Here is a 10,021-nt window from a genome sequence, read left to right as displayed (position 1 = left end):
AAATTACTTCCACGTCATATATATATATATATATATATATATATATGTGTGTGTGTGTGAAACGGATGATGCGCTACTTTGGGCATATAATTAGACTTGAAGGTAAGTTGGTAGAGATCGTGATGAGTAATAAAATCGAATCGGGTATACGCGAACCCAGGGTTGAACTTCTCTATTATAGTTGTTTGGTTGTCAAGGAGACACCGTCGCAACATCAACAAATTTTGTCCAATCGGAACCCTCGGCTACAACTATATAATACACCGCATGTTTTACCCGCAGCACATTTCATTTTTGTAAATGCCCAAATCAAAGCCTCCTTCTTCAGCTCAGCAGGCTTACAAAGCTAAAACCAGATAGACAGTCCAAATAGAAGACCCCGAAACTCGTAATAAAAGTTACAGCCTTTACCATCACAATTAATAATTTGCAGAGTCATACAGTTGACCAAGTAGGAATATGTCTTTGAGAATCAATTTTTTCGCATGTTTCAATCTATAAGGATTTACCAAGAAACAATCAGTACATAACTTAAAAATATACAGAAGTCAAAATACTAATCAAGCAATACTTAAAGGAGATGACCAAATATACATAAAAAATGATGTTTTTGTGAAATACTAGAAATATAATAGTCATTTCCCATACATATATTGTTATTAGGTTATAATTAATTTTTAGAAAACATATTCACAAAACATTTATTTAGATATAATTTTGAAGAAAAAAAAATTAATCATTATTTGCCGTCATATGATGGGCATTCAAGTTGAATAAAGATAAAGCTACTTTATAACCTACAGTGAGGCCACCGAAGTTAAAATGAAAGCCTGCATTATATAAAGGTAAAGTTGCTTTACTACCTGGACAGAAAGACATAGAAGTTAAAGCGAAAGCCTGCTTTACATAAAGGTAAAGCTTCTTTATATCTCATGATCGTTGAGCTTTATTTTTCGAAGGAATACAGTAGTACTGATTATCTGTGCTCTGTATCTTACTTCAATATATAAATACAGGTGACTGTAATTTTAGACTTCTTACTTGAACCTTAAGATATCGTCTTCCAATATGTATTGGCTACAGTGGTTGAGAAAAATATTTGCTTTGCAAACTTGATGGGAAAATTTTGGTCTAATATAATATTTAGCATACAGAATTTTCAGGTTTTGGTGTAATTAGAATTAGTAGATAATCGTGTGATTCAATGATTTTTGGTCTCATTGTCATTTCTTCGTAAAACCCGATCACATTATACACACTATTTGTTCTCTAGTGCTATGTTGAAGCTAAAGTACTGTCTTGAACTTAGTCGACTTAAACATAAACGCCTATATCGTAATTTAAATACAGGTAAGCTATCAAGTACTAAGCGTGACATCTAGTGGTCGGAACAAATATTACAAAAAACACCACAAATGTATTTTAAGGTGACAAATAAGGTGACACATCTTGTTCTCCTAATTTGTATTTCTTATGATAATTTTATTTGATTTTTATGAATTTATTCATGTGAGACTAACGAACGGAAGTTAATACTGATAGACGGTGTATCCCCACGCAATGTGGGTTCTACTTCCGCAGTCACCTCCAAAATCCAGGGCACATTTTATATCCCAGATTATAGACTGTACTCTGGGAATCCTTTTGATTTATGCAGCGACTTTAAGTTAATTTAGTTTTTATGATTGGGCTTGATTTTGTTCATTTATATACACCCATACACACAATCTACATCTTTTGTCCCCGAATTTAACTTGCTAAAAATAAAAATTATTTTGCCTAGTATGTTTAAACAAGTTAAAATGTTATGAACTCAATATATACTGCTTTTCCAATCAGATCAAACATGTTTAGATAATATGGCTTAGTTAGCTGTTTGAGTAACTCTTAAATGAAAATATTTTAGTGTTTGAAAAATTTTCTACTGAGAATTATAGTTACTAACTGACACTTTAATATATTCTTCCCGTTTACATTAATTTACAGTACAAGTTATGCTTAATGTTGATTCACCCGTGTGACATAAAAGTTTTATTATAATTATAGTTACTAACTAATACTGTAAGATACCTTTGTCGTTTCCACTATCCCCCAGTGGTACAGCGGTACGTCTGCGGACTTACAACGCTAGAAACCGGGTTTCGATACCTGTGGTGGGCAGAACACAGATAGACCATTGTGTAGCTTTGTGCTTAACTACAAACAAACGTTTCCATTAATTTATAACTATAGTTACTAACTCAGGTTAAGTAGTTAGCACACAGGATCACCTAGAAAAGTTGTAATATTTTCAAAACGAGACCGCAAACTCGAGCGCTTTCGAATAGTTGACTATTCTTCTTCAGGAGAATGAAGGATTATGTTTAATGAGTGTGATGAAATATATAGGCACGGATGTCGACGTCACGTAAACCGGATGTTTAATATGAGTTGGCCTTTAAGCCGACACCAGGTGGATGTCAACCTTTCAATGGCAAGCGATGTCAAACTTGTAAGTTCATGCAGGAAACGGACAAATTTTCCGATAAAGACAACGAAAAGCAGTTCAAAATCACTAATTCCATAACCTGCTCTACAAAAAATGTTATTTATTTAATCCAATGTCGAAAATACAATTTCCAATATGTAGATCAAACCAAAACAGCTATACGGGTATGTTTTAATAACCATAAATCAACAATAAAAACAAACAAATAACTTCCGGTTGTAAAACACTTTAACTTGTCTGGACACTCATAAAACATTTTAACATGTCTGGACACTCGTAAAACACTTTAACATGTCTGGACACTCCCTTGAAGACATTATCAAACTTACGGGTATGGAGACAAATTCTACATCTAACAGAAATAGGAAAATTAAAGAAGTTTATTGAATAGCACTATTAAATACTGTAACGCCAAATGGTATCAATCTCGATCCCGGGATTGTTGACATTCGCAAGTCTCTGAAAAGATTTTCAAAACTAAATTCATAATTAAACTTACTTTACGTTATTAGTATTATTCTTCCTTAAATTTATCTTTACGTATTGATTTGATTTCCTATACGTTGAGCTACATTATTATTTTCTCTATTTCCCACCGCCTTTTGCCGTAATTTAATTTAATTTCTATTGTTTATTTTATTTTTGATTTTATCGTTATAAAAATTAGTTAACAATTCTTATAACTATTATCCCACATAAGTCTTTTAAGGACTTTACACAAAACTAAACCTGACAACAACAACTCTAAGTTATGATTGGCCAGTTCTCAAGACTAACTCATATTGAACATCCGTGCCTATATATTTCATTACACTCATTAAACATAACCCTTTTTCTCCTGAAGAAGAATAGTCAACTATTTGAAGGCGCTCGAGTTTTGGGTCTTGTTTTGAAAATATTATAGTTACTAACTTATAGTGTAAGATACTTTTGCCGTTTCCATCAATTTACCTTGCAAGTTATGTTTAATGTTGATTCACACGTTTTATTATAATTATGTTACATTTTCTTTATTTCATTCCTTGATCAAGCCAGCAGTGGGTCAGCGATGAGTTTACGGAGTTACAATGCTAAAATCCGGGATTCGATTCCTTGTTACAGAGAGAGTGTGCAGGTAACCTGTTGTATAACTTTGCGCTAAAGCAAACTAGAAACCTCTTATTATATAAACGATATAATAATCTCGTCTATGGAAACATGAAAGTCCATATCTCGATATCACTGCTTATAAATAAAGTATCTGTACACACACACGACGCTTTAGAATTTTTTTTCGTTTCAGAAAATTTTAAATTCATACATTAAAAATATTTGTTTGTGTGTTACAAATACAAGATTATCTTATTTAATTGTTTTCAGTCCTAGTAAACTTTCTTAATGGTATCTCAACTTTGTTTACATGCTACCAACTTTGCTCGTTAGTGCAGATGAGAAGAACGTTTAGAGAAAAGATGCGGAAATATTTGATAGGCACTACAGATCTACACTTTGCAAAATATATTTATATTAATTTATTATTTTTATATTGTAACTGTAGAATACTTGGGATAGTAACTTAGTGTTTGCGATTATCAATATAACTCTACTTAGTCTCAGCTTATAGAAGCATTATGTTACCCAGTTTATTAACATACCACACCTCCAGCTAGTTGAATTTCCTTGTGAATCTAATGATCCACTGATATAAAGCTAATAAAAATCAAAAAGTACCTCACATAACCAGATGGAGTCAATATTTCCTGAAGAAAACAGGCCTTTAAAGACACATATTTATTGAATGCTACAATCGTATAGTGTGAGTGTTCATTTACTCATATCTACATTCATTAAGAATAATATGTAGCTTTCTGCTTAATTACAAACAAACAAACTTAAGCAATAAAGTAATTTTATCAAATTGCATTGTACGGTTTTGTCATTCTATATTAATGGACCTGTAAAGCAGATAACGACCAAGAGATGGCAGTGTTTACAGCTCTAAGAATATTTTCTAATCGAGTCGGATATCTGCCCTTTGTGTAATTTATATTTGACTGTTACCATGTTGATGGTATGTAATGTTATTATAATAATTCTGTTTTTCCTTCGATATCATTCATAAAAGTTATTTTTTGTTACTTACAGAAAGTGATCACCAAACTCAAAACTGCAAAAGCTTAACAAGTAAAAGAGCAAACAAGCAAAACAACATAAAAAACGCAACTCTAAGATGTGTACAGAAAGCTCGTGTTACAGAATAATAGTTGACACCGGATTTAGACGTGGGATTACGGAGTGGTATCACACGTTTAAGGCACAAGTAAAGAATCCCGTATTTAAAAATAAAGGAGTATACAGTTATTTCAACGAAAAGATTTTTACTTTAGTTTAGCAGAGTTGGAGTGTTAAGTAATACAAACTGATCTAGCTGAATTATATAAATGAGTTGGAATAAAAATATCCACAGTTAAAAATTCACAAAACTCGCCAACTGAGGGCACCACCAGTGAAACCACGGAATTATAAATATATACATGTATTTTTCACCCTCATTGAAAAAGAACAGGCAAAGAAACTAAGGTAAAGTCTAGTAGATCTTTAATTTGAGTATGAATAATACAGAAACCAAACATATTTAAATTTAGCATATTTCTAAGCGACACATCCCTGGACTGTGACATCACCACAAGTGTACAAAATCATTACACAAACTTGAACTGCTACAAATAAGTTAAATAAGTTTGTTTCTTTGTTTTGTTTGTAATGAATTAAGCACAAAGCTACAGAGCGGGCTATCTGTGCTCTGCCCACCACGAGTATCAAAACCCGGTTTCTAGCATTGTTAGTCAGCAGACATACTTATGTGCCACTGGAAGAGGGGGGGGGCGCTACAAATAAGCTTTTGTTTGTCTTTGCCATCTGTGATCTAAAAATGGATGTATAGAATAAATTTTACGGACAAAACAGTATATATCTTTATAATTAACATAAAAGTGCTATAGTATTCTGGAAGAAGTTGTCATAATTAAGTCATTTATATTTTGTACGTGGTGAGAAAAAATACATGAACAGTTATTTGTTTCATAAAGCAAATCATGAGCTGTCTTAGCTGTTGAGAAAAAAGTTGCTCTAATAACCATCATAATTCTATATCAAATGTTCACTTTCTAAAAGAACCGTAGAATATATATAAAATAAACAAGTGCATGTTTAGATGAAACTTAGTTGAATTGACGGCGGTAGAAACATAAGTGTAGAGAACGAAGTTTCGAAAGTCATAATTGAACATAGAGAAATAAACAACATATACAAAGTTAGTTAAATGAAATTCAATGCTGTTTTAGAATGATCCGCTTGAACTAGAAATACATTAAGTTCAGTCATAATGAAGGAGGAACACATCAGTGTCTTGAATGTGATCATAACACGTCAGTGTCTTGAATGTGATCATAACACGTCAGTGTCTTGAATGTGATCATAACACGTCAGTGTCTTGAGTGTGATCATAACACATCAGTGTCTTGAGTGTGATCATAACACGTCAGTGTCTTGAGTGTGATCATAAAACGTCAGTGTCTTGAGTGTGATCATAACACGTCAGTGTCTTGAATGTGATCATAAAACGTCAATGTCTTAAGTGTGATCATAACACGTCAGTGTCTTGAATATGATCATAACACGTCAGTGTCTTGCGCGTAATCATAACACGTCAGTGCCTTGAGTGTGATCATAACAATATTCAAGGTAAACTGTTATATTTAAAAACATTTTGATCATGCCCTCAAGACAACCATCTCTTTTCAAGGAACATAATGAAGATATTCATTTCATTATGAGATTTCAAGGAATCAAACTACCCCCGCCCCCATTGGCTCAGCGGTAAGTCTGATGGATCACACCGCCAAAAATCGGGTTTCGATACTCGCAATAGATACAGTACAGATTGTGTAGATTTGCTTAACAACAAATAAATAAACAGAACTACTGATACTTTTCTGAAGCATACACAGTTGAGGTGTGTACCTCATTAACATTATGTTGTTTATGTTGTTGTTGTTTGTAGTTAAGCACAAAGCTACACAAAGGGCTATCTGGGCTCTGCCCACCACGGGTATCGAAACCCGGTTTATAGCGTTGTAAGCCCGCGGACATACCGCTGTGCCACTGGGGGGCCCAGGTTGTTTATGAGTTTTAAAGTGATAAAACATTGTGTTGTTAATAAGTTTTAAAGTGATAAAACATTGGGTTGTTAATGAGTTATAAAGTAATGTAACATTGTGTTGTTAAGTAGTTTTAAGGTGATATAACATTGAGTTGATGAATTTTAAAGTGATATAAAATAAAAATAAGTCAAAATTTTCCTGTTCCAAGATAAAACTCATCAAGATGCTAATTCATAGTAAAATCCTGTTCGTCGAGATATGATGTCCACCAAAAGACGTTTCTAAAAGCTCTGTGACTCTTGCCTTACTGCTGTGAGTCTTTTAATGTTCCTTTCATTAATAATATTGGTTAAAATATTTAATATATTTATTTTCATTTTTTATTATAATATATTTTCTTTATAGATAATATTTTAGATTGTTAGCTTATCAAATAGAGCTAGAACTGACCTACAGCTCTTACGCTGGCTGAACCTCGTGAAGTATTACTGGGATTAAGGCCGAAAGTACCGCTATCAACACTTGTGTTAACCGAAATTGTGAAATAATGCATTCTAACGTAAGAATAGTGCTTTAAATTAGCTACATTCATTTCTGGATTGGTTTTTAGTTCTGAGCCTGTGTAGGTAGCTTGCTTTGAACGGACGTTAATGTAAGTTATATTAACTACTATAACACAGGCCTACGATGATTTTATTGTCTTGACATTTGTACATGTTCTACAGTAATTCATGTACGTTGAATCCGAAAAATGATATTCCATTTTTCTCCATCACGTACAGATTTTTCACGAAACGTCATAACACAATAGATAAAAGAAAGACCATAACACACAGTTTTGAGACTAAAAGACATAGATTTCACAAAAAAATGTCAGGATGAATGAGGATGAATATTCGTTTGACATCAATTTTTTTTCTCTTTTCTTCGGTTTGTTTGTATTTTTGTTAACAAATATAATAATAAAAAATGTGGTAAAGTAAATAATAATTTGTTATTAAAAACAAAACAACTTCTATGAAATGTAAATTTGCAAGCTTGTGTTATTACTGTGATCCTTGTTTTGGTGTTGCGAGTCTTTTAACGTCTTTACTTTTATTAACAATGTTGATTAGAGTATGTAATATATTCCTTTTTGCTTTGCAATTTTGAACTCTATGGGAGGTAAGAAAAAAAAAGGTAGGCAAAGAATCATTCATATTTGATATAAATTATCGGTTATTGTTTTAATTTCACATGAAACTAGTAAGAAAAGCAAAGCTGCAATGAAGATGAACAAAAATAATTTCAGCCATTGATTATCATCCGCACGCTTTCATCGTTATGATTTAATTTATGTCTATATCTCAAAACATCCCTGTTCTACTCAGAAATTTTAAACATAAAACGTGTATAAGTGAGAGTGTTTTAAAAATATTTTTCACAAAGTAGATTTTTCCTGATGCTGAAGTTCCATGCATTTCATGTTTCTAGAGTTTTGACGAAGAAAGCATCATCACAGATGTTGAACTTTCGCCCACCCTAAATTCCAAAATGATACAGCCCATAAGCGTTTGAAGGTCATACGAAAAACATCTTATTTACACTTATTAATTGACTAAATAATTTCTATAAAAAAAATACGTAAAGAAACTGGAGTGCAAAGTATTATATTTTAGAAGCTTTTGAGAAGTTATGTTCTTTATCTAAACATTGTAATGCAAGTTTCTCCTCCATTTTCATACACAATGAGCTCAAAATGTGCATTTTAATGACTTTCACCATAAAGATTTTACTACTTACTATCCAATGGAGCTTATACTGTTGATTGATGTTGGTCCTTTTCTGTTCATTAAAGCATCATCAGGTTTTGCTATTGCGAAGGTTTTCGATGTAGAAAACTACACATCTTGAGTAGCCAATTTTCAATTTCCAGCAAAATCTTGTAAAATGTTTTTCATTTACTTCATAACATATGATAATTTTGCTGTCTAAACTTAAACTCTTCATTTGCAGAATGGCTATAATCGGTTTCATAACCAACTTTAATCATAATACTGTTGTAGGGTGGTTGTACATGGTTTCGTAACCAATTTTAAACATAATGCTGAGTAGAATGGTTGTATTTGATTTCGTAACCAACTTTAAAGAAAATGCTGTTGTAGGTTGGTTGTACATGGTTTCGTAACCAACTTTAAACATAATGCTGAGTAGAATGGTTGTATTTGATTTCGTAACCAACTTTAAACAAAATGCTGTTGTAGGTTGGTTGTACATGGTTTCGTAACCAACTTTAATCATAATGCTGTTGTAGGGTGGTTGTATTTGGTTTCGTAACCAACTTGAATCATAATGCAGTTGTAGAATGGTTTTACTTGGTTTCGTAACCAACTTTAAACATAATGCTGTTGTAGGGTGGTTGTACTTGGTTTCATAACCAACTTTAAACATAATGCTGTTGTAGAATGGTTGTATTTGGTTTCATAACCAACTTTAATCACAATGCTGTTGTAGAATGGTTGTGTTTGGTTTCGTAACCAACTTTAAACATAATGTTCTGTAATTAATAAACTATGTTATGCGAGTTAGTGAAGAGAAATAATGTGGTGTGAGTTTGTTCATTTCTACAAAATTTCTTATAGTTTTTTTTTATTATTATTATGTTTCTCACCTTGATTAAAGTTCTTTGTTCTTTGATGAACCTTTAATAACAACTAACTGCAACATATATTTTACACTTATTTCTGGCTTAGGTCTTCTTGTAGGCCAGGAAAACGTCTTGCAGTTATGTCTAGTTCTAGAGAAAACATATTTATATCAGAATGCCTTCTTCTTTTACTTTCAAAGAGCATCTAAAACGTTTGGCGTCTACGGCGACCTCTGTTGACTGTCAAGCATAATAAGCTCCTGTCCCTATTATCTTCAACGTAGAGTTACTGTGAACATCTACAAAAAAAACTTAAGCTGATCGAGAAACTAAAAAAAAAACGAAATATGAAGATACCATATAGTGAACTAGGTTTTGCCTTGTAATGAATTGTCAATGTTCCTGAAAAAGACAAAGAACACAAATAATCTTGAACTTGGTGCAATAGAACACGAATTTAGGTCAAAATATCAAAAGTCCAAACTTTAATGTTATGTATTGCGTATATATTTTCACATTACCGACAGTTGTGGTGTGAATCGATTTTGGTACAATTTTAGCAGCATTCGAAACGACGTTTCTTTATTCTTGCTCCATTTGTCAGACGACTGTATTCAAATATTAACCATAGTACCTCAAATAAATATTAAAATATAAGCATGGATTTCACGTAGGTAACTTACCACACTTTTACATGTCGTTCTAAATGCCAGTTCAATAAATATTTTTATGATTTAACCGTTTTCATGAACTATGAGCCTCAGG

The sequence above is a fragment of the Limulus polyphemus genome, unplaced genomic scaffold, assembly GCF_000517525.1.
Source record: "Limulus polyphemus unplaced genomic scaffold, Limulus_polyphemus-2.1.2 Scaffold159, whole genome shotgun sequence".
NCBI classification, from domain to species: domain Eukaryota; kingdom Metazoa; phylum Arthropoda; class Merostomata; order Xiphosura; family Limulidae; genus Limulus; species Limulus polyphemus.
This window is presented reverse-complemented; position numbering follows the sequence as displayed.